Source organism: Phacochoerus africanus, chromosome 1, assembly GCF_016906955.1.
Source record: "Phacochoerus africanus isolate WHEZ1 chromosome 1, ROS_Pafr_v1, whole genome shotgun sequence".
Lineage (NCBI taxonomy): Eukaryota > Metazoa > Chordata > Mammalia > Artiodactyla > Suidae > Phacochoerus > Phacochoerus africanus.
This window is the reverse complement of record NC_062544.1, coordinates 23,831,346-23,856,938: the sequence shown is the minus strand read 5'-3', so window position 1 is coordinate 23,856,938 and position 25,593 is coordinate 23,831,346. Positions and strand designations below refer to the sequence as shown.

General features: G+C 41.2%; 1 protein-coding gene across 1 annotated transcript in view; it reads right to left on the bottom strand.

The window, feature by feature from the left end:
- LOC125129111 (teneurin-2) overlaps positions 1–25,593 on the bottom strand; it is a 527,939-nt gene that overhangs the window by 434,391 nt on the left and 67,955 nt on the right. The window lies entirely within an intron of this gene.

Here is a 25,593-nt window from a genome sequence, read left to right as displayed (position 1 = left end):
GCTGCTCTCTAAAGCAGAGCCTGCCCAGTGGCAGCTCACTGGTCTCATTTGGCATATAGACAACTATTTTTTTGGACCCAAACCACGTCTTTTTAAAAAATTTTATTTTAATGCCTTTTATTGAAATATGCACTCTTTACCAAAGGTCTCACCGTTTGCTCTTACTTTCCCCTGATGATTTCATTCATTCATATTGCCTAGATGGTCTTTTGGGAATCTGAGTTTTTAATCTGAGGGTAAGATATATGGTCATTTATTATTATGCACTTACTATTTAACATTCTGAAGCAACTCACTTGACCCATCTAGCACTCATGGCCTAGTCAGCTGTTTGCTCTGACCCAAAGTCTCTCTCTCTGCCTGTTCTTGGTGATAAGCCACAAGGCTCTATTGTTGGACAGGCCCAGTGTGTTCACCGAAAAATTGAACAAGGGGATACATATAGTGGCCTTAGCATATATGTAGGGAACACAGTGCGAGCATTAAAAGCTTATATTTGGGACATGAGAATGAAGATCTAAACATACCTGAATCACCCAAGCTGAAATCTCTGAGGGTAAACCTAAAGTTGTACATTGAGAATAAAAGAAAAAAGGAAAAAACTATACAAATACTAGATGGGAAAATATGATTCAACAGAAGCACATATAAAAGAGAAGCTCTACTATAAGACATTGATTGATGTGTTTTTTACAAACAAACCACTAATAGAAGTCAAGGCTCTGATCAAGAGAAACCATACTTCAAGTTCTAGTCTAAGAGAGTCAGAACACCCTTCAGATAGAGTAACATTTCAAGATGACCCTGTAGACTGGAAGATGCTTATGAGAAAATGGCAGAATACCTATGGGGAGTAAACTCAACTCAGGGCAAAGTTAAGGAAACTAAGATGCTCATCTTAGAGCATCGGGCAGGGTCTAGTGTGCACACGGGCAGATTCAACCCAGTCCATGTTGTCCAGTCCTATAGAAGGAGGCTGACATTGATACTGTTTATTTACAGAGGACAGAAAAGAGGCCAAAAAAATGGGGCATAAGAAAAAAAAGTCTAGCTAAATAGGATGTGTTTCCTAATGAACTGACTAATGTACAAGTGAAAAGCATGTTCTTGTTTGGGAGTGAGTTCACTGTGGATGGAGGCATCCAAGCAGATGTTAAATGGCCCTTAATACTGATATCAGAGAGGATATCCACATGTGGATAAAATGGAGTAAAAGAAGCTCCGAGGTTCAGTCCAAAAGCAAGATTCTCTGATACCATGTCCTTACTGTCCTCAAGATAATGCACAATTTGGAAAGTTAATCCTGTAGAAGAAGGGAAAAATCAAGTTCGTTTATATGGAGCAAAAGCTGCCACTTAGGGACAATCTGAAGAGGCTTTCTCTTCAATAAATTGGTCCCTGGTGAAACTTAGCCTTGGGAATGTGGTTCATAAGCATGTCCTGGGCTATTAATTTGTTAATAAAAGAGACCCAAAATACCCTAGCATTGATGTTTTCAGCCTTATTTATAGCAGTTTTCTCTGTGGCTTCATCTTTCCTCGACCTTTCCAAAGGTTCTTAGTGTCACGTAAGCAACACCTACACATTCTAAAAAAGACTCCTAAGCCCTTCTAGGTGACCTGGGGGTGAACATTTTCTAGCAATCTACGTGCTGCTGATAGGTAAGTTTCCCTTTGCCTCTCATTTCTGACTCAAGATAATTTCTAAGTCCAATGATTTGCCGGTCAGGCCCTGTGGATCGATGCATGCAGATGGAGAGAAAACCTCAGAGCAGGGGTGCCTGATCAAACCCTTTGGTTTTCTAGGTCACTGAGCTGTCGCAGGTATATGCTAACATTTCACATTCATTCAGCCAGTCTTCATGGAGGGCTGACCATGTGGCAGAAACTGTGTTAGACAGGAGAAACAAAATGTGAAAGGAGACATGGCCTGTACCCTAGAGAAATTCACATTTTGTGAGGAACACAGAAGTGAAATAGGTGGCTATCTACTGTTTTTTGGTAGCATCCATGGCATATGGAAATACTCAGGTCAGGGATAAAACCTGCACCACAGCAGCAACCCAAGCCACTTCCATGGTAATGACAGATCCTTAACCTCTGAACCACTCAGGAACTCCAATAAAAGTGGCTATTTTCAACGGGGCAACTGCTCTTCTTTAAGATGGCCCAGGGACCCAGAACAAGGGCAGTGAACTCTCCATGGGAAAGACAGGGTTGAGGATATTGACAGACGGAAGATGGTTTGGGAGATAGATACTGTTAAGAAGAAGGGGGTGAAAGAATGAGGCTGGAAGGAAGTCTTGGATGATACCTAGGTGGGGAGAAAGTCACAAGTAGAATGACCATGGGAAGAACAGCCAGGATGAGCTGTCCAGGGTGTCCCTTGTCTTCTCAAAAGTTAAGTCAAATTGTTTCCCAAGTCCCTGGCTTGAAGGGTTACTTTGAAGACAAAAATGAGGTCGAGGGAGCATTTTGGAAAAGGTTAAAGGTGCTAAGTTTATGTCGAAAATCATAAACTCTGCATCATGATAGCCTGTAGAACACAATGTCTGTCTGCCTGCCTGTCTGCGGGCATCACATTGATGTTTTCAGTGGGTTATACATTCTCCAGTTTTCTCCAGAATTACTTTTTAATTCAAGGGTAAGATCTATGGTCAGTTTATTATTATGCATTTACTATTTAACATTCTGAAGCAACTCTCATGACCCATCTAGCAAGGCAGGCTGCTTCAAACATCTATGTGACCTGCCTAAAACCAGACTGCCTTACTACTGAATGAGTCTGCAAAAAGTAATATGAGAATCCTTGATATTTTTGAGTCTGGCTTTCTCTGAGACAGTGGGAAAGTGATATAGTGTTCTGAACTGTGGTATCAGTGAAGGTGGGTGATTAAGAACAGATCTCTGATGAATTCAATAAAATAATACCCAATTATTTCAAAGATTCATTTATATTTCAGTATATTTCATTTATTTTATTTCTTATGTTTTATTTTTCACACAGCCCTTTTAAATAAAAATAAATATCACTCCTGTCAATTCAGAGAGGGGAAAGTAATGATAGGGAGGATTTCTACATGAAAAAAAAATAAAAAGAAATTTCTACAACAGCTTAATTTAAATTATATCCTTAAAGTGCAAATAAAATTTTACCTCATTTGCAAAAAAAAAAATGGCAAACAAGACTGAGAGATAACTTCTGGATGGCTCTCTCTGGCAGCCTGCCCACTACTTGGTGCAAATTATAGTTCATTTCATAGAAAGATTTGTAAGGAGGGGGCTGAGAAATGACAGATATTCACTAATTCAGCACAATGGAAGGGAGAGAGAGAGGAGAGAAAGTACTAGAAAAATGAAACTAGGAGATGACTAAAAGAGAAATAAATACTCAAGGGGTGAAGGTAGGAAAAAAACTAAGGATTTCTTTTGGCCATATCCAAATCTCTAAAATAAAAACTTACCAATCTAAACCCCTCAAATTCCAGCCTGAAGTGAGATAAAGCCAATTAGATCCATCATGTCAGAAGAGAATCATGGAATGTGGATGGAAGGGGAGCTTCTGCACATGAGTTAGTTTCAAACCCATTGTTAAGTAGGAAACATCTGCCATGTAATTTCAGTGGAAGATGCCAGTTTGAAGCAGGTATACTGCTTCCCTTTTTCTCCCCATACCCGGATTTGAAGGCCATTTACAAATGCATACTGGTGATTCAGACCAAAAAATTGCCAAAGTCAAGAACAGCATGAGGCTGCATAGGAATCTGAACTTTGTTTATACAATTAGGAGACACTCACGTGCACATTCCATAAATGACAAGGTTCCCGCAGCAAATTAACAAGAACAATTTTCCCATCTCAGGAGCTGTCAAGATGGGCCCTGTTGGCCAATTTATCTTACTCTAGCACATCTCTGGTGCTTGTCAATCAACACGTGAAACATTTGGTGCTGATTGCCATTTTTCTCTCCACTTCCTTTTGCCTCTTGTACCAGGCAATTTACTACAAGTCAATCAAGGTCGGAGCCGACCTTGTTTAAATAAAACACTGTTGAGCTCTTTTCACACCAACAATTTCAAAGACAGAATGAGCTGTATCTTTTACATTTACATTTATACGACTTTTTTTTTTTCCCCCTACTGGTTTTCCTAAAATGCCACCCTGGAGTTACAAGTCATTGCTGTCTACCTAGCAACTGAGAAAACTATGCGGAGAAAGTCCTGAGGAAATGTGTATTTCAGATATATTTCTTTGCTACTCAAGATTCACCCAGCCAATAGAGAAATCACCCCATGAAGGAGCACTCCTGATTATTTTACCGCCACTGGTCAGCCCTAATAGAGGTGGGGCCACACAGCACAGACATATCCCAGATCATCCGAACTTGATAATGCAAAGTCAGCAATTTTATGTGTTTGACTCAGAGACTAGATCCTATAGTTTTAGGACATCTTGGTGATAGTTCCTATTGTTACTGAGCGAAATATCAACCTTATTATTACTACATTATTATTAATATTATGATACACATGGAAGGAAAAAAGTGAAGGAGAGGAAGCCGCTGAGTCTATCAAAGTTCTTGAAAACAATCCATTCATAGGTTTGGTTTTCAAACCCTTCTTTCCCCTGAAAACTGTCTACAATCTTTTTTTCGGGGGGGGGGTGTAAATCAGGCTCTGGTTGTTTAGTAAAATAGAACTTTTCATTTCCACCCCTGTGAATGTTAAGAATACACACTGAAATGAGGCCTGGCTGAATGTGACTCTTAAAGAAAGTAATACAATTGGACAAATATAGAATTCCCTGAAAATAGTAACATGCAGCTTCCCTGCTAAAGTAGTGCTACAGCTCTTGAAATGATTAATTCAAAGTGGATGCTTTTTAAGTGCCTACTATATACATGGAAGTCCCAGTCTAGGCATTTTCACAAATGTGATTTCTCTCATTTAAATCTAGAACAAACAAAACGTCCTGTATTCTTTTATGCCAAATGCAGGTTCATTGGGCTAAACATCCCTCAGGGTGGCCTACAGTCTTATTTGGTCTCATGGTTTGTCAGAAAGCATTATTAATGTACTTACTCTTCTGCTTGACAGTTATTAATTGAATGTGTAGTACATACCAGGCACCTCTGAGGACATGACTGGGAACAAAACCAAGGGGGTCTCTGTTTCATGGAGCCTAGAGTAGGGTCAGAGTATTAGATACTAATTAATTTGTAACCTAGCATGACCCTATGAGTAGACCCCTACCCATGTCTGCTGTCAGCCTTTTCTCTGTAGAAAAACTGTAAGCAAAGAGTAAACTTAATCAGAAAACTAAGAAAATGCAGAAAGAAAGAAATATGGTCAAGCAAGACAAAATAATAATACTTTGGCTATTAAATAAAGTCAAGACTTTTAGTTTTTCCTCAAGGACTATAGATGATATTCTAAGCCATGTCCTTTGATCTGTTTTACAGTAACTGAAACCCCACCAGGTGGAAGGCATTAACTGTATTCCACCCACAAGCACATAGACTGCAGACAGGTTGGACCGGAAGCTAGATGATGCTGACTCTCAATTACCTCACCCCCCACCAATCAGAAGAATGTTCATGAGCTAGCTGATCACGTACTCCACAACCCCCTCCCTCATTCTGTCTTTATAAACCCTTCCCTGAAATCCGTCAGGGCTCTTAAGCCTTTTGGGCACTAGCTGCCCTGGACTCCTTGCTTGGTGCCCTGCAATAAACACGGCACCTTCCCTCATCACAACCAGGTGTCAGTAGATTTACAGCACGGGGACAAGCAGACCCAAGTTTGGTTCGATAAAATCATTCCCCCAATCAAAGTATTGGTACGAATGGAGATTAGTACTGTGTAGGAGGCATTTAATGGTAGCCTAAAAAACAGGCTGATGAATTAGAAATGTTCCATGAGCATGTAAACCAGCTGAAATCTGACTGAACACAGCTGACTGCCCTATCCCAGTGCTGGCTCAAAATGTTGGCTGTGAACCCATCCAGTCAGTGTGCCAGGAGAGAAATATAGAAGTTGAGAGCACATGGTCAGAAACTTTCATAGTAGTTGGGCACTGATGCACTCGATCAGCAGGAACGGGTTGTAGACCAGTTTGGGTGAGGTCAACCTTGCCTGCGAAGTCCCAGGTGGTGCAAAATGCCCATAGTCAAGTGCAGAAGGACCCTATTTAAAAGGTACCTGAAGAATTGGAGCACAAGAGGATCCATCACCAGAGACAGCTTGAGGAGTTCTGATCTTCGGATGTAAACAGTATCATTCCCCTGTCTAACTTCATTAAACCAAACACTTGGGTTTATTTGGACAGAGGACAGCAATGCCCCGCCCCTTCCTGGTCCAAGAGGGCAGCAAGCTGTCTGGGCCACTGTGAGAGCAGTACAACATGGAGACATCATCAGGAGATATTCTAGGACCAAAGAGTTGAATTTTGTCAAAAAGAATTCATGCTTCCTTTGGCTAATCAACAGGTACAATAAAAGTTAACTGCTGTGGAGGACTCCTGGGTGCTGTGTTTATGGTCCATTTCTTGCTCTGGAGCCACTAACATGCATGTGTTCCATCTGTGGAAAATCCATCGGACGCTAGAGTATATATACATGTATGTATACGTATATATACATATACACACATAGTTTTACATATATGTGTATATGTATGTGCGTGTATGTGTGTAAGCTTCAATAAAAACTTTAAAATGTCCCAATCAAAAAAGACAAAGACCAAATTCTTTGCCTTTCAGATTAAAGGAGACTGAAAAGACCAGAAAACAAAATGCAGCTTGTGATCCTCAAATGAATACTGGACTGGGAAACAGGAGCTAAAAAAGGGCATTATTGAGACAACTGATGATATGGGAATATGCACTATGGATTAGATTATCTTCTATCGATGCTAATTTTTAAAAATTAATTTGTACTGTGATTACAGAAGAGCATGTCTTTGTCCTTGGGATATACACACTGAAGCTTTCAGGGGTAAACTGGCTGAATGCGGCAGCATCTTCATTTGTTCAGAAAAAAATGACATGCTTGTGAGAAAAGGGGGGAAGAGAGGGAGGGGAAGAAAGAGGTGAAAAAGGGAGAGGATGATAAAACAATTGACAAAAGGGGCAAACACACACGACTGGTCAATCTGGTATAAGGTGTTGGAGTATTTCTACTGACTTTTTCTGTAGTTTTAAATCACCTCAAAAGTTACAAAAACAAGGATGACACTTTTTAAATAAAAGTTAACTGTTCTTTACATGAACGGCCAGCTTTGAGTAGGTGGCGCATGGTTGCTCCAACAAATTGTCTCTTTTGTAGGAAGAAAAGTGAGAGGAGAGCTTCTCTCAGCATTGAGTCACTGGCACAATTACCCCTCAAATGGAGGTTGGGAAAGCTTGTCAGTTCCCTGGGCGGACGTGTTCAAACCAGTCTGACATAGTCTGATAGACCAAACGTTCTCTTTTTTTTTGACATTACTTCACTTGTGATCTGTACCGGGATGCCAAAAATCTTATCTCGAGCTTGGCCTTAACGGCACATGGTATGGTTACTGTGGTTTCTCTATTCTGGTGTTTTCTTCCTCATGATTGTATCTGTTGTAACCCTGTCTCCTTCAGAAGAACGCTATGCTCTCATGAGACTAGGCCCTTCTTGGGGACTTGATAAGGCTGATTTACTTAATAAGGCTTCTATACAGTTAACGTGTAGGTGGAGAGAGGAAGGAGGGAAGAAGTAAGTTGCTTCAGGATGCATTGAACATGCATAGTTTATATCCAGTTCACTGTCACATGTGGAGGATTGGCTAAAGAGCAACATTCAGTTACAGCAGAAACTGTAGGGGAGGAATACATCCGTTTTCCTTTCATTCCTCCCATTATTTCTCTCCCATGATATTTGCAAAAGTATCATTATAGACTCATGAGTCCACTATACAGTAGAAATCCAAAGATAGTTGTTAGCTTGGCATAAAAGTCAGGGTCCAAACTCTGCTTTTTCCACTCTGAACTCTCTTCAGAAAAGAAGTGAAACTTTTCTTTCTCTGCAATCAGACCCTGAGATTCAAATGCTTTCCTACTGCTCCATTTAGTACGTCCTTATGGGCAAGGGAGCAGTTGGATTTACTTGGAAGGTTTTCTTGCCACTGTGGGGGTGGGGGGGTAGTATTCTTTCTCTGAAAGAAACTGGACATTGCACATAATCACTGCTAATAAGGGGAATATTTTCAATATCAGTGGAAATGAAGCCATCATATTGGAAGACATGGTGTCACATTTACATTTTGCTCTCAATTCTTCAGATACACATGTGCTCACATGCACGTATACAACACACACAACCTTTCATTGCTAAAATAAAAGTTGGTAAAAAAAAATTCCGTATCTCAAGTTCTATCTAACCCCTTCATTTTTCTTCCCTAAAGGCTCTGATGTCTTAGTTTTCGATGCTAACAAATGTTTTATGACAGGGCCACCGATTTACTGCTCTGCACCCTTTTTAATTATGGATGTATAAAGGAAAATTTCACTGAGGAAAACAATAAATCACCAGTGAAATTATTTGTTAGTTGAATGAGCTGAATAAACCATTGGCTTCGGGGCAGAGATTCGCTTGGCATCTTTGAAGTCATCCCATATTTTTCTTTCCATTTCCACATAAAAGCAGGACTGTGCCTGCTGGAATCTGCTGGGAAGCTAGATGTTGCTGAGAAGTGGAGGAAACATGGGAACACGCCCCCCTCCCCCCCTCAGATGTTGTGATCATTGAATACAATAATTGAACAATAATGAAGGCATACCTCACTTTATTGCCCTTCACAGACATTGTGTTTTGTATAAATGGAAGGCTGGTGGTAACCCTGTATTGAGCTAGTTTACTGGTGGCACTTTCCCAGCAGCATTTGCTCATTTCATTTTTGGGTCACATTTTGGTGCTTTGTGCAATATTTCAAACTTCCCACCAGCTAAAAAAGATCACAACTTGCCGAAGGCTCAGATGATGGCTTGCAGCTTGGTATTAAAGTATTTTAAAATTAAGGTATATACATTGCTTTTTAAGACATAATGCCATTACACACAATGTAGCCGATGTATGACTACATGGTAAACAATATCTTTGCAGTACACTGGGAAAGCAAAAAATCAAATGCCTCATTTTATCTTGATATTTGCCTTATTGAGAGAGTCTAGCACCACACTCGCAATGTCTGAGGCCTTCCTGTGCTCAGAAACCCTTATCAACAGTGCACGCTCTACCTGTGTCATTTAATTCTGACAATAACCCATTTCCCGATACCCTCAACAACATCTTTAAGCTTGAAAGTAGCAAATCCAGAGTTCAAACCAGTTTCTGACTCTAGGTCTTGAATTCTCAGCCATCAAGTGTCTATAAATTTCATCCAGAGAAAGCACACTTTCTCAAAAATGTCCTTGTATATTCTTTAAACTTTAAAATGAAAGCCCAAGTCAGTGCTTGAAACCCCAGTTTGCAAACATTACCTTGAACATTACAGGCTATTTCTCTCCATCTAGATGATGAAGGAAGGATATCTTCCAGTGCCTCCTCCCAGAAAGCAAGTTTGAAACAAAGTATGCAAGGAACAGGCTAAGATGAGAATTGCAGGAAAAACCGGGCTATTGCTGGAGTTTCTTGGGGGATGTGAGAGAAGTGAGAGTAATCAGGCTGTTAGTTTCAATTTGAAAGCACTGACCCAGTCAGGACTGATCACTAATGGTTGCTATTTTTATAACAAATGTCTGCCTCAGAGTCATCAGTGGACACTGAGCCCTGGAAACTTCCATGTAGGAATTCGTTTAGCACCCTTTTTTGATGTCCCGGTTGAACTCATCTGAAAAGTTATAAAGAATCATGACCACTTGGAACACATTCATACCAATAGCACTGACAGTTTTCTAGTGAGGACAGACATCTCAGCTTTGGACTTGCCCTCACACCAGCAAATGGGCTGCCTGGAGCGAATCTCATAAAGATCTCAGCTGGAACCCTTGGTTACAGGTGCTTCAGTGGACCCTAGAGCTCCCCACGTTGGAAAGAGATTTGAGCCCAGTCAAAAGAGAGTCACACTGGAATTGATTGTTTTGTGGCTCCTCATGTACCATTAAGCTACAGATTCTTGGTAAGATATAATGATTAGGCATTGCTTTACGTTGGATCCTATAGACTTGTGCAGGGAGAGATCCCTGTGACTTCGTATTTTAGATTGACAGTTCAAGTCTATGTTTCCGGTGGGCGTTTCCTATTTCCCTCAATACTAAACTAGGTGTAGGTTCCCCAAGGACTTCCCTGGGACCCCCTTCCCCGAGGGGACCAACAGGGACAATTTTCCCTACAGCTTCATATGTTGTACCTTCCTATCTATTGCAAATACATAAGAACATGACAGCAGCAGAAAAACCCCACCCTGCTTCAGCTAGCTCCCAAACTAGTAGTGTGTTGACTACCTAGTGGTTTTGAGGCAGCACTATCTCCAGAGATTTAATAAAGCATTAAGAATTTAAAATCTTGACTGTGTCAATAAGAAAAAGATGTACACCTTAACTGAAAAATGGCCAGGGTGAGGGGTGGTAAACACGGAGTTCACAAATGCACATCCATGCACACAATAATTAGATGAAAAAGATGTTTGATGTCACTACTGATCCAGTAAATGCAACTTTAAAAAATGACAGGATGCTAAATTTTTTTAAACTTAGCCACTGGACCAGTATTTTAATAAATGCTAATGTCTAATGCTGGGGAAAGTATGGAACTTCAACATTCTTACATACTGATGGGAATGTGTATATCAAAATGCAACTTTTTGGAGGGTGATTCAAGGGTATATTCAACTTCTAGGTTATTTTCTTGAGGTAATGATCAGACAGGTATACAAAATACATTTTTTTTTGTAATGGCAAAACTGAGAAGCTAAATATCCAACGCGAGTGGAATGCTTCAGTAACCAATACAGAATCCATATGCTGAACCATATGTCTTTAAAAATAATATCTTAGAAGAATATTAACATGTGAGAGGATACATTATAGACAATATTATATATAAGCATATTATATATATATTATACAAAAATACATTCTATACCATCAGCAGGATTGTAATTAATTTTCTTCTTTGTGTTTTTCTCTTTGTACTCTTCTAAATTTAGTCAGCTTAAAAAAATGAACATACAGGGCCTTGTCTTTAATACGTATATTATTATATACATATTAAGATAGGTATGTAATTTTACTGGGAGTTATGCTCCTTTCTGATGTCTCAGAGTTAATTATACCACAAATTCCATAGGATATAGGCAGGACATGTTCTTCCCTTCTTTTAGAATGTTCATGCTTCTTAAAGTGCAATAGATAAAGTCCTGGTTAAAACTGTTAAATAGGTAGGAAAGTTTTTTTTTTTTGTCGACACACTCAATGATGCAGAAGTCTGAAAATATATCAGCCTGCAGCTGGGTGGGTCTTTAAAAAGATGTCACATTTGTCACCATGGCTGCCACCTCACTTTGATAATCCTCCACATCCTAATAGTGTCCTCGAGTGGCCTTCAAGTTTGCAGTGTGAGTTCTCTGGGGGTGAGGCCTGGTCTGGAACCCTTTGGTGAATAGGACTGTTAGCTCCAATAGACAATTATGAAGGGCAATTAAATATTCAAATTATGTTAATAGGCCAGAGAAAAATGACTGTTTGCAGAAATCAGTGGCAATTACCAGACATAATGGTTCCCAATTAGGCTGGAGGGGATTTTCAGTCATTCATAATTCACTATCTTAAATGTATCATAAAAAGTAATTGTCACTTGTTAATAAAACTTACTTAAAAACAACGCAGCTCTCTTGTGTAGAAAGTCACTCTTTCTTCCTCATCAGTTTTTAAAAAGGTACGTTCTTAATGAAAAGATGTAGTACGGGCTGGTTCCCAATCAAATCGAACAGTGATGAACACGTTTCAAATACAAAAATAAAACCATTTCTAGCCCTCTACTTGCACTTCCCAGGGGTAACCGTTGTTTTATCAATTCAGTGAGTATTCTTCCTCCCAACCACTTTCCAGATCCCATTAAAAAGAGGGGGGAGTCTGGGGAGATTGTCCAAGGAATATGCTGTATTGATATTTTCAGTCAATTAATAGTAAAAAACATAAAAACATTATCTTGTGCTTCTGTCATGTTTATTTTTCTCCCAAGGTTTTTGATTTTTTGATTTTTATATTCACATGCAGCTTCCATCATCCCTAGGAATACAGTCAGCACTCATGCATGTCCTTACAATTCTATTCTCAGGCAATGCCGTTTGCTGTATAAATTGCACTACACATTGGATGTGATTCAAGGACCCTGACCAGTTGGTTCTGAGCTGAGCTTTATTTCTGGTGCTTCAGAGAAAATCAAAAAGGGCTAACAAAAGACAAGAGACAAGGAGAAAGGGGTAGGGGAAGCGCAGAAAATAACTCTTAAATAAAGGATTAGAGGAATAGGTTTTTCTCTTGCTGAATATCCAACTGATAATGCCTCTTTTGTCTCCTGTTATGGATCATGCTAAAGGAAGGAGAGCTGTATTCTCAATTTTCTTTCCCAATCAGAGACACTTTGCTACAACATCAAATCTCAAACTGCAGGTCGGCATCCAACAGGGTGACTGAAGCAAGGCAAGAAGAAGCTCTCACTGCCCCCATGCAACAAAAATCTCACTCTGATGAGTCACAGTTCAGCACTGTTTCCAGAAACATCCCTAAAAAGAAGCTTGAGGATGCTCTGAGCTAGGCACTTGATAGGCATGACCTTATTCCATTTTCACCATCCTTCTATGAAGTGGGCATTTTTATATCCCCAGGTAACAGATGAGGGCAGCGAGTGCTCAAAGAGGGTCCACCCGTGTAAGTGACACCGAATAAATGGCAGTGCTGGCGTCGGAGCCGGATCTTTCTTGATCCTGTGTCTACATACATTCCCCTCCAACACACCATCTCTTTGTTAACATGGTACAGACACGATGCACAGTTGATGACATCTCAAGATATGACTGCCATGCGTTTCTTTCTTTCATGGAAATGATGTTCTCCACTATGGTGACCAGTAAACAATCTCAGGGCTATTTAAGAACATGACATCAGCTAAATATACAAAATTTTGAATTTTTTCAGAAGTACTTGACTGGTTTGGGTATGGGTTTCTAGATGTGGTATCTTGATTTTTAAGAGCCCTAGGAAGTAAGAGCAATTGGGTCATTAGCAGGCTATCACCTGGAATTGGTGGCTATCCTGGACACAGAACTGAGAAGAATGACAGGGATTTGGAAAGGAGGGGAAAACGCCAAGCCTTCTTTACTCTGCACCTCACTGAGGCCGATAAGAGATCTCAGCCTCTCAAAGTGGCAACAAGAAGTGTCACCATTTTTTCATTTGGTGATGGACTGACTGGTCCCCACGGACGTCACATGTGCAGGGGAGGCTGCAGCTCCATTTTTGGAGTGCAGTGTTTTCTCTTCATTAGCCATGTTTCACACTACCAACTCAAGGCTGCTGATTAGACAATGACCATGGTAAGATGTGGCTCAATCGGTCAACATGAGGAGATGAGCTTTGCACATACATCATGCAGCTTTTGTCACCAGAATTTGTAGTGGGATGGGATCTGACTGCAAACACTCCACACTTCCAGACAGATCTGCATTCACACTTTTGTGTGTTTCTATATTCCGCTTGATTTGGAAGATTGAGGGTTTTTACCACCAAAGGACATGCTTCTGGCTAGGCCTTAGGTCCTTTCACTATTTGATTCTATCACTTATCTGAATTTCCCTGTACAAATGTTTTGCTAAGCAAAGGTGATTAATTCTATGTCTATACTTTAAAACAAAAGTCTCAATGATATTTATAAACCAATTTTAAAAGGAATTTTAATATTATAAAGGTAATAGATGCTTAATGAAAGTTGAATAAAGAGATGTATAAAGAAAAAAATGCCAGTTTCTCAATATCAATATTTTTGCTGCATTCACCCCACCTTCTCCTAGCAAACCCACTTTCTAGATAAAACCAATTTGAATGTTTTGTCGTATGTCCAGTGATGTGCTGATAAAGGCTTAATAATTGGCTTTCCAGGAAAAAAGCTCTGATTTATAATAGCATTTGCTTATTTCTGTGGAGTAAATATTTTCACAACATGTAATTTTAAGCTAAGAATGTGATGGAATTGGGAATGGTTGTCACACAATCAGCTCTACAATGCAGTCCAAGCCCCCTCTGGTCCACTACTGTGTGCTCCCTTCCAAATTATCTTTCTTTTCCTTCCAACCTCCCTGCTCCTGTCCTCTCTCCTTCTTTCCCTCCTTTTCTCCATCCTTTCCTTTCTCTTCCTTCCCATCCATCCACATATACCCGTGCACAGACATACATGAATCAATCTCTTACATAAACACTGTGCATTTTATTCTGCAACGTTCACTTTTGCACCTGATACATTGGAGCTCTGTATTTTGAAAATCTCTTAAACCTCCCTGTAGCTGGAAACATCCTATGCTAGCTCCACAGCAGAGCTGAGCATCCCTTGGTCTGCAGACAAGACTGTGAGCATGCGTGTGTGCCCATACACTTGCTGTCGTCGATCTATTGTAAAAGGGAGTAATTCATCATTGGGCAGCAGGTTCTGCTCAAATGGTTTATTGTCCTGACCTCATTAAAAGCATGTAATCCACGCAGTGTCGTAAATCTATGCCTCTAAATACTTTCCTCTTTAATTTTTTAATACTGCACACATGAAGGGAAAGGTTAAAGCCAATTAAAAGAGATACAAATACCATTATTACTGCCCTGACAAACAGTTAGTTATTGGATTTGGTCGTTTCAGTTTAGAAAGCCATTATTTTTGTTCCTGAATGAATTAGTAATCAAGCTGTTTATTGACTTGTCTCATCTCTGAGATTCTAAATATTTTTTTGTCCATTCTCTCTCTCAATTGGCATCATTCCTACACACATAAAAATTACAGACAACTTAAGGTCTACATGCAAACAATGACAGCACAGCTGCATGTGGAAACCCACATATGGACAGACCATCATTTTCACTGTGGTCCAGGAAGGAGAGAGCCGCTAATTCATTCTTATGCAGCAAATAGTTGTTACTGTTGTTGTTGTTGTTTTCCCCTCCCATTAAGGCTATTATATGATACTGACAGATGCTTAAAAGCATTTAGAGCTGAAAGAACTGTTAGGAAAATTGCTGCAAAAGGATTGACAAATGATGCTCTTTCCGTCTACAAGGTTCTTATTTCCTGTGCAAAATGGACCAAAAGAATAAAGGAAAAGAGAAAAAAAATCATTAATCTAGGAACTGGGTATTGTTTTCTGACATGAGTTCATATTTTCCATTGCATTTGGCCCCGAACGTGACTCTGTTTATGAAAAGGCTGCAGTACCACCACTGTGTTAGGCTTTCTCGGGTGGCCCCTGTTCACCTGCCTCTTTCTTTCTCTCCTCTGGGAATATGATGTAGGCTCTATGGGAGCTGAGATGACCTGAGGATGTGCAGTAGTAGATCTCATATTTGACTTCCTTGTTGACTTAATTGTCCGCTCACAGCATTTTGTGAGAATCAGTGCTGGCCCTTGTTTCAGAAGAAACTCACAGTCACATCCTTACATCCATAAGAATTTATCCAGTTCATGATGCTTATAAGTGGCCTATCATTTTTCTTAGTATCCTGCCATTTTTACCTATGAGAGGTCAAAGTCAGATACTTAACAAAAAAGCTACAGAACATTACAGAGCTCTACTTTAAAAGGAGAACCACACATACTCAAGGAAATTCTGAACACAGAGAGTGTAATAGAGCAGAATGAATTTGACTCCATATTGGATCTGTTTCTTTGACTTTAACCTCTGAGTTCTATTGCTTTTGCTACAAGTTAATGTTGCCTATAGCCTGATGTATATCATAGCCCATTCTCAAGGCTCTGACCTTTAAAGGCATAACACTTTTCCATTCATACAGAGATAAAAAGTTGCAGAACAGAGAATAGCTTTTGTCTTGTTGGAACTTCATAGGAATATTATGAGCTAGGTGGCAAGCTGCAAGAACAAAGAATTTGGGCACCAAAAAGTTTGCAACAATGAACTCACCCCCTTCCCTTCTAGTATAAAAGAGCCTGAGCTATAACTCTGGTTAGAAGATTCTTTGGGATACTAGTCCACCATTTTCTTGGTCTGTTGGTTTTTGGAATAAAGTCATTATTTCATGCACAACTCATCTCTTGATTTCTTGGCCTGTTGTATAGTGAGCAGTACAAGTTTGGACTTGATATGAGAGGATAAAATATTTTTAATTGATGGGATAAAAATCTGGAAACAATAATAAGTATTTTCTGTATCTGTCTTCTGGAAGGGCTAGAGAAAGTGGTTCTCAAAGTGTGTTTCCTGGATCAGCAGCATCACCGTCGTCTGAGAACTTGCTAGGAATGCGAATTTGGGGACCAGCTAAAGATACACTGGACTAGAATCTCCGTCTGGGGCCCATCAATCTGTGCCTTAACAAGCCCTTTGGGGGATTCTGATGTCTACTCAAGTTTAAGAATCTTTGTTCTAGGGAATATAGTTCTCTTAGCTGCTCTCTAAGTCTGTCCTGGCAGCCAGCCATAAAATTCTGAATACGAGCCCACCACTCCCTCTGCTACCTCCATACTATATACCATGCACCACAACACATTACACTGATTTGTTTATGTGGTCTACTCTCCTAGTAGCCTGTAAGCTCCTTGAGGCCAGAGTCAGTGTCTGATTCACTTCTTTATTCTCAGTGCCCAGCCAGGGGCCTAGATCAAAGCAGGTGCATGGGACATTAATTATGAGACAAACTAGCTAGATAAAGCCCAAGGAATGAGAAGGAAACATTTAGAAGTATACAAATTCATTGACGTTATTAGCTCTAACGTGGTAAATGAGACCCATGTCTAAATAAAAGGGTTTTGCTTTCTTTAAAAAAGAAAGTAGGAAAAAAAATGGTCAAAGGAACATTCTTGAGCAACGTTCAATGGGTTCACTGTTTATTCTCCTGAGGAAAGCAAGAAATAATTGAATACACCTCATACTAAGAGCCTCTTATAAGGTGTGCTGACAAGCCAGTTGGTTCTGAGTATTCCTAAGATGGTTTCACATTCAGGTAGGACCCACCTGCCCCTTTGACGACAAACATTTTCAAATTCAAAGTTATCTAAATATGGGCTCTAAGAGGACCATAAGAACTGCCAGTTCCAACCCAGCGGTTTAAGGATATCAAGCTCCTTGGAACTCCAGCCTCCCGGTATATAGCAGGATGGAGGGCAGTTCTTGGAAAGAGGAGATATCCTGAAACCATTCTGATCACCTCTCCACGACGAAATGAAAGACCTGGACGGTGGAGTCTCTAGCCCTTTGTAGCTTTCACGGATGCCCTGAAGGTGTCCTGCTTAGCCTTTATTTTCTACCATGGGATTTACCACTGCATTACATGCAAACATTCTATGCCCGCCTTTATGCAGCTATGACATCACATCATCTGGATTCTAATCCAGGTTCCAAATACTTTCTGGCTTTTTTAGCTTTTCTGAGCCTCTGCTTCCTCATCTGCAAAATGAGAATAATTGTGGTACCTGAAAATTAGGTGAAAAAAATCCATACATAATATATACATAATATATAATGTATATATAAAACATAATTGTATATACAAAACACATGTATTTATATATACATTATATATGTTTATATAAATTACATATAAATCATATATATAGGAGGAATTAGCTAGGCATCTGATATGTAATAAAGCTTAATAAATATTCACTATTATAGTTAGCTAATACTACTATGTACTTTGTGCCACCAGGGCTTCTTAAAGCCCTGGAACCTATGAGCCTCTCAGGATCCATGAAATGGACAAAAATACGTCCACAAGCTCCCTGAAATAATCTGCAAAATGCTTCATGTTTGTCCATATTCCTTTTCTCTGGGCATATCTCCCAAAAGTTTAATCACATTCTCCATGTGATCTGTGGTTTCTAAATTATTTTTAAAAAATCATGGTGTTGGAGATTTTAGGAGTCAGCTTATGTTCCCCACCAAGCTAGCAAACCAGAGAACTGAGACAATCTCTCCAAGGCTGGTGTCTTCCTCTCAGCATGATGTGTAGCACTGGGATATCCATTTGTAATTCCACACGGCGTGTGTGTTTGTTTATTTTTCCTCTCCTACTTCATAACAGGAAATAGCATTTCAAATGCATTCCACCATGAGGATAGGCAGAAAGTTAATTTTCACCTCCAACACCCCCTAAGATTTAAGGAAATAAGAGAGCTTCAATCTACCATCCCCGACCTGCCAGGCACAATGTTCTCAGTAACAGTCAAAGTCAGTCCTAAAGGTGCCTCTGTTTCTGATGGGTCTCTCTTGATGCCATCAGCCTAGGGACTGGGCAAGCAAGGCATATGGGCAAACAATTCTGGACCCTGAGTTAAGAGTATTAGGGCTTATTCTTGGACCCTTTCCTAACTGCTTCCCTACCTTAAGCAAGTGACTTCTTCTCTCAGCCTCTCTGATTCCTTACCTAATAGGAATTATTTTCCATCATCAACCCCAATCTTTTCTGTATAAAGACCCAGATTTTATACAGAAATGGTTATACCAGGCTGCCATTTCTATCCACTAAAAAAATACTTAATCACAAAAAGAAAATTACCTTTTGAAAATTTGAAAAAAAAATTTTTTAACCTATTGGTCAATCTATCTGGACAGACAGACAACGAATGTCATTTATTCACCATTTATTTAAATGGTGAATGTAGGAATTCAAGGCCCCATTAAACAATATTTAATTCAGTATTTGTTGAATAGGGCTGGGGATAGAGCAACAAAACAAAAACAGTTGCTGTCTTCATAGCCAGGATGCTTCCAGAGAATGAAAATAACTGGAAATACACATGAGCGTAACTGTTTTAAATCTTGCTGCTATGCGCTGTGAATGATTAACTGGATCCCAGGGGAGGGTGACTTTGGATAAAGTTGTCAGGGACAGCACAAGAGCTGAGATCTCAGGGATGGTAGTAGCTGACCCTACAAAGAAGCAGCAGAACTTTGTGGCAAAGAGAAGACCTCAAGTCAGCTGCACCTAGGGCAAGGCTTTTGACTTCTCTCTGACTCATTTCCCTGACTGTAAAATGGGAAGATAACAGAATTAGTCCATTAGCCTGCTCTGAGGATTAAATTAACTAGTAATGAAAATTTCTTTAGGACAAAGCCTTGCAATGTACTAATAAAGTATTGCAAACTAAATATCACACCAAGGTAAAAGCATGTGCTAGGGCCTTGTGGTGGGCAAGAGCTGGGTGTGTCTGAGAAACTGCGAGCAGGGCGTGGCTGAAGCATAAATGGGAAGGTGGAAGAAACTGAAGCTTGGGGAGTGGCAGACATGGTGGTGGATGTTGAATCCTGTGTCAAGTTCAATGGGAAGGGAGCAGAGGAGAGCTTTACAGTGTCCCAGTGGAACTCTGAAGTTCATGGCCCAAAACTTAGAAATTATTGTCTCTAATTTACCTTTTATAGAGTCTCTTATTCAGTGATTCTATGAAATAACTCCTCACAGGGAACAGTTTCTTCAGATGTTTTAAATAAAGGACCCCTGTTTCATTCATGCTCATTAAACTGTTTCTCCCCCCACCTAGATCCCTGCAATAATAAATATAATTATATCCATCTTTAATGACTTTAGTTTCTTGAGCTGCAGGTGCTGGAATACTGTATTTATTAACATATTTTAAGCCTTTTAAAAAGACTACATTAATTCCTATGATAATTTAGTACCCATAATACATCCTCTGTTCTGAATAGATGTTAATCACCACAGAATGACTGATTTGCCCGCATCCGAGCTAAGCTGTGCTCTAACTAGTAGCGAGTAACTTTTTAATTCAATATTGTCACTGAAACTGTTGATTAAAATTTTGTTGTCATAATTGTCCTTGGCCACCCCTCCTCCGCCAGCCCCGCCCTCTGAAGACTCAAACCAAGGGTGAACAGTTGGATTCTCTGTCACTGAAGATAAATGAGATAATTTTGAGTGTTTGGGGTTCTAGTAATATTCCACTAGGGGAAAAAAAATTCTGCCAATGCCATTCATTCAGAACCACTTTGGGTTTGTTTGGTGTCTGGTTAAAACAGTAGTAAGGAGGACCTTCCCTGCAGAGGAACAGACACTAACCTGAAAGACTGCTTGGAGGAGGAAGCAGGACTGCCCCCTTTTGTCTTGAATGGAGGGAGGTCACTAACTGCGCTAGTTTCCATCTGGTGGGCTAAGGTGAGTTCTGCCAGGATCCCAGCAGCCCGCCAAGTTCAAGTGAAATTATTCTTCTTTCTTTGGAAATACAAGGAACACTCCTATCATGAGACTGAGATCAAAATGAAATAAGGAAAATGAGCAGAGACAAAGGAATTAACCATTGCATGTGCCAGCTTCTGAGGCAATATCTCATTGAATCACCTAAGAGGCATCAGAGAGGTACCCTGATTACCCTTCATTTACCTGAAGCTCGGAGACCTTTACGTGGCTCAGGGTCACACAGCTTGTAAGTGGCAGAGCACTGGCATCTGTGCTCTTACCCTTCGGCCACATAGCCGCTATAATTGATGGATCAATCCATCCATCAATCTATCAGTCATCCACAGGGAAGAACATTGAAAAGCATAATGAAATACATAGCAGCTGTATTTTGTGATAGAAAAATTCTAATTTAAACCAAAAACATAACAACTTTCCCTTTTTGGTGGCTTGGAGGTTGGAGATGGGAAATGATAATATTCATATCTGTAGGGAACTAAATCTCCATACTACTGCCTTTCTCTGGCAGAGTCTGTTGGGAGAGGGGGAAAGGCTAAAGCCTGGAATAGACTGAGAAAGGCACTGGCTCAGGGGCAGAGGAGCAGAGCACTGACCTATTCTGCATAAGGACAGTGGGAGAAACACTGGGATTTCTGGCCAGTTTTCTGGGGGGTGGGGGTAGGGGGTAGGAGGCGTGGAGATGCAGCAGGGAGCTTGGCAGGCAGCTGAAGCCCCAAGTGGACAGATCTTTACTGACAGTGCTTGCTTGAGATGTAGGGACTGCTTGAGAAGGAGGGTGTCAATTATTCTATTTAAAGTTCTTTTTTTTATTGCTGGCATATAAAACTCTTCCTTTTCCCCAGACTCTGAGTACAGTCTGCTCCACACAGAGGTCTTGAGTGGATGATGTTGTCTGCCTGCTTATTTGCAGTCTGTGATTCTTTTTTCTACAAGCACTGAAGGAAGGGGGCCGAGTTCTACAAGTGGATCAGGGTGGAGTGAAAAGGAGGAGACACAGGGTGTCAAAGCCCACGGACTTCAGGCACAGGGTGGGGCGAGACAGGCATCAGGAAGTAAATGTGAGCAGGAGTTCAGGGGATGGGGCAAGCACAGGAGTTGTGGCTGGTTTGTTGGAACTAGGGTTTGAGCCACAGTGTGGAAAAAAAATCATTATTAATGTTACTCCCATGGAGTTGGGACATATCAGTGCCTGCTCTTCAGATAGATCAATTAGGGCACTGAGAGCTCAGCCACGTCAAGAAACGCCAAGGGCCAGCACCCTTACTCAAAGTCAACCAAACGGGCAGGGCCCAGGTCCGGGTGCTTCACTATCAGCCTGGCTCTCAAGGCAAAGGGAAGCTCTGACAATTTGGGAGGCAGAGTCCGAGGGATGATAAATGGCATCTTTCTGACCAGTCTCTCCTGGGACATGAGGCTGACAGACCTCAGTGTAGCACCATCAGCCCTTGTGGGCCTGGGGCCAGATTCCAGTCAAGTGGTAGCAGAGAGTCAAGGTCAAGGAGATGGGCCACAGACTCCTGGCCACCATCCCAAGATGGGGCAGCTTCTCAAAAGACAGGGGCTTTCTAACAGAAGCGGGGGAACCACTGCTGTGACCACAGTATAGAAAGTGAAATTGCTGATGAGAAGATTAAGAGATTACAAACCAAAGGAACCACTCCCCACCAGCCCCTCACCAACCGCATACAACATGGGTTAGGCAAAAAGGCCCTCCTTAGCTGTGACAGCCTAATTGTGTATCGGTGGAGTCAGGATCTCAAGCTGCATTTCTGATTCCACCTCCAGAAGCTTTGACCACATGAGGGAATCCAAACACACCCACTGTCACATAAATACATATAAATCCATATGTAAACATCAACATCTGTATGTAGAACTCCCACATTGGATTTTCACGTGAGGGCACTTGAAAATCACAGACTTTGAGACTGTCAAAACACACTGTTTATTGTCAAAGTTCTCTACAAAATCTTTTCAGATTTCAAGCCAGTCGGATTTTCGCCGTGGGAAGAAATCCCTTCACAGACATCCTGCTGTCCCTGCGCAGAGGCTGCCAGCTCGAAGCCCCCAGGCTCCATCTGGGACCTTCACATCTAAGCGTTTGGTCCACACCGTGGCAGCCAGAGCAACTGTTTTAAAGTTGAATTCGACGTGGAAACCAGAAAGCTCTGGAGCTCTCACATAACCCCCTGCCCTGTTGTTTGACATGCCCGGCCTTCGCTGTGCTTCCTGTCACCAAAGGCCTGGCTGCTCTGGACTTCCGAGGTGGTAGACCAGACGGGGTGGTATGGAAAGCCCTTCACTGTGGGAGCTCTGCCCATCTCTCTAAGTCCGGTCTTTTGCCTTCCTCGTGCCCCGTGTACCAGCCTGCCTGCACTGAGCACCTGAAGCTGGCAGATGAGGGACTGTCAGCCATTTGGGGGGCCCAGAAGGCCCTGCCCACGTTTTTCCAGGGGAACCTTCCAGGCTCCTCTATCAACAGCCTCCGCAAAGCCTTTCCTCCTGAGGCTGCTCTCTCCTCTGCACCCTCCTGGTGCCTGCGGCCATGCAAAGTTTACCTTCCTCAGCATGAAAGACTATGTTTTCTGCATTTGTGGTGGCAGCCCTTCCATGAACTAGGAGCTTCCTCAAGCTGGGGACCACGTCTCATTTGCTTTACTTCCCAGTACCTGTCAGAGCACCAGCCCAGAGATGGGCCTCAACCGAGGCCTTTGGGAAGGAAGAAAACCACCTGGGGGCTAGGATGGTGGTCAGAGGGGCAACGAGTGGTGTGACAGGGCAGCTGGGAGCACCTCTGGCCTCTAGGCACGGCACACTGGGCTGAACCTAGCTGGGCCCTCCTTGGCTTGGGGCAGAGGCCAGGGGGTGCCATCCAGGCAGGCCGAGGCAAGCCGATCCCACCCTGCTGGCTCACAGCCCTCTGGCCTGGAGGTGGGTCTGGGGCCAGGGTGGGGAGTAAGTGCAGACCGTCTCTGCTGTCATGGCCCTGGGAGGCTTCCCCTCTCCACCAAAAAACTGCTCTCTAGCAGTCCAGGCCCCACTGCTTGGCACCCCCATTCCAGAATGCAACCTACAGGAGAGTTTAAAAAAAAAAAAATCAACCGAAGACAGTGTCTGCTTCTCCTTAGGGTGAGTTTAAAACACTTTTTTTAAAGGTTAAAAAAGCTACTTGTTCTTCAGGTCAGTCACTGTCACAATGATTTTTCTCTTGCCATATGGTGCTCTCAACTGCATTAATGTGACATCTCTCTTGGAAGCATCTGGTCTCAGCCACTTCAAGGCGCGTGGGGAAGCCACACATTCAGGCTGAGGATCTAATAACGTGGAGAGGTATTCATGCTACCACCATCACAAAACCAAACACAGTGCTTGCGTAAGTCTGCGCTGGTCGTGCATACATAACAGCACCCCAGAAGTGGTGCATAATTCAAATGAATGGAGGAAGAGTTTGGGGGTGGGGTCTTTTATATGCCTGTCTGGTGTGTGTGTACATGTGTATGCATGTGTGTATAAATATATACACACGCATATTTTATGAACTGGAAATTGCCTTCTTGGTTCAAACATAAATTCTTATTTTCTAGCCAAAGGAGCTAAACATTTAATGCATCAGATGAAAACAGAGCCCTACCAATCTGCAAAATATGGATGGAGAGGTAGAACATGTCTATAGTCTGGCACTTTGAAATACGAAAAGGAGAAAAAAAGGGAATATTTCCATTGCAAGCCAAAGGCAAAGTAGCACTATCAACCTCTAACCACACTAAGAAAAAGAAAAAAATGAACTGTCGTGTAATGCAGTACAAAGTACTCCTCTCTCTCATTGGTAATACTCTTTATTAAATAAATATATTTCCTTCGATTTTTTCCAAATATCTCACCCACTGTCTTAAACAGTTCATTAAAAATTTCCAAATGGGTTAAATAAAATGTTTACTAGGTAACAAATGGTTCCAACATCCATTCTTTCCTCCTCCTGAATATCCTTGTGCTTATTTTATCAGAAGCACAAAAAAGTAGAAATGCAATTGCATTTGTGCTGATGCTAAATGTTAATAGATTTGCCTAAACGCCTGCTAATAGTCCCCCTAAAATTAGCTAGGCTAGTAGTGCATGCCTAATGTGGTGGTGTTTTTGTTGTTTTCCTTGCATTTTTTACTTCTTCTTTTATCAGAGGGAAAAAAGATCCCTAGAACAAAGTATAGGTCTTTGGAGGTGAAACATTTCCAGTGTCACATGTGAATTCTGCAGAAAGAACATATATTCTGGAACTATCCCACAGCCCCGACATTCTGTCATGAAGGTGACAAATCCTGGTGCTCTAATGTTTCATTAAATTAAACATGAAATGTTTAATGTTTTGTTAAATTAAACATGAAGCCGTGACTTTGCACCCGAGAACCGTGGCCTTTTATCAATCCCTCGCATTCCTTCAGGTCACTTCCTAGGTCATAAAAACTAAGTTTTGTTTATTAGAGGAATTGTATTTCTCTCTGCAGTTAAAATGCACTTTCTCCTAATGCATTTATAAATAAAAACCAACAAGCAACACAGTGCTTGGGGGTGCCTACAACATTTCTAAACTCAGGCCTGTGGAGGACAGCCTGCAGACAGACCCTTAGCTGATTCGCTGTTACAAATTTTTTCCTTTCAAATATTTACCACCATGACTGCGAGGCTCCCCGAGGGCAGAGGTATTACCCTTTCATGAGACCTTAAGCCCATTTCACAGATGGGCATGCGATTGCCCAAAGAATGGAAGGCTTGCTAGAAAACCGTTAAAACAGATCCTGTAGACTAAAGAAATCTCAAACTAAAGAAATATCAATAGCTCACCAAGTGTCCTTTTCTTCGATGATAGAAATCGACAAGGAAAACAAGATAAAACAACAACTCTGATTTTGGAATGTATGTGCATAAGCAAAGAGGGATATGCAGAGCTCTGGTGACTACCGAGTAAAAGATTTCCCGAAACCCTTAAAGCAGCAGGTAAACAAAGCACCGTAGGGAGAGGATGACATGAGGCACAAACCAGAAACCTTGTTGCTTTCTACCATTTCAATCAGATGGTTCAAAGCCACTTCCCAAGTTCTTAGTATTCCACCCCCAGGATCGTACCACAGACAAAATGTCCAAATGCTATCTTATAAAACACAGTTGGGATGATGCTTTTTAAATGGAGGGGAAAAAACCCACCGACTACGTAGCAACT